This window comes from Pteropus alecto, unplaced genomic scaffold (assembly GCF_000325575.1).
Source record: "Pteropus alecto unplaced genomic scaffold, ASM32557v1 scaffold95, whole genome shotgun sequence".
Taxonomy (NCBI): domain Eukaryota; kingdom Metazoa; phylum Chordata; class Mammalia; order Chiroptera; family Pteropodidae; genus Pteropus; species Pteropus alecto.
Genome location: NW_006441071.1, coordinates 4,454,337 through 4,455,287, shown reverse-complemented (window position 1 = coordinate 4,455,287; position 951 = coordinate 4,454,337). Strand labels below are relative to the sequence as shown.

The 951-nt window shown below is 34.2% G+C and overlaps 1 pseudogene; it reads right to left on the bottom strand.

The window, feature by feature from the left end:
- Nucleotides 1-226: 226 nt before the first annotated feature.
- LOC112485017 lies at nucleotides 227-345 on the bottom strand (annotated as a pseudogene).
- Between the last annotated feature and the right edge of the window lie 606 nt (nucleotides 346-951).

Below are 951 nucleotides of genomic sequence, written 5' to 3'. Positions count from 1 at the left end.
TTTTTGCAATTTGAATAAAACTTCTATGAATATTTATATACAATTTTCGTGTAGATGTAAGTTTTCATTCTTCTGGGATACATACCCAGGAGTGTAATTACTGAGTCATATGGTAGTTGTATATTTAGTTGTTTTTTTTTTTAGGCGAGGCAACCCTTGGTTGACCTCACAGATCGCAAGGACCTTGTCAGCTTACAATCCCTTATTTTTTTATTTTTTTACACTTCACCTACAGCACCTGGTCTTCCTAGGTGGTCTCCCATCCAAGTACTAACCAGGCCCGACCCTGCTTAGCTTCCGAGATCAGACGGGATTGGGCTTGTTCAGAGTAGCATGGCCATATACATATACTTAGTTTTTTAAGAAACTGCAAACTGCGTTCTAGAGTGTTATGCCATTTATATCCTACCAACAATTAATGTATGAGAAATCTGGTTTTTTGCACCTTCGCCACCATTTGGAATTGTCACTACATTTTCTTTTCACTGTTCTAATAGGTGCGCTATTAAACATCTTTTCACATACTTATTTACTATCTGTATATCATCTTTCGTGAAATGTCTCTTCATGTCCTTTGCCCATTTTCTAATAGGGCTGGTTTTTTGCTGTGGAATTTTGAGCATTCTTTACATATTCTAGGTAAGAATCCTTTGTCAGGTATGATTTGTGAATATTTTCTCCCACTCTATGGCTTGTCTTGTCATCTTCTTTACAGGATCTTTCACAGACTAAAAGTTGTTAATTGTGATGAAGTCCAACTTATTATTCTTTTCTTTTATAGATTATGTGATTATTGTCATGTCATCTCCAAGCCCTAGGTATCAAAGATTTTTCTATATTTTCTTCTGAGTCTTATAGTATAATCTATTATATTTAAATCTATGATTCATTTTGAGGTGTTTTTCTTTTTCTTTCACTAACTTTGCCCTTTTAAATATATGATTATTCTCT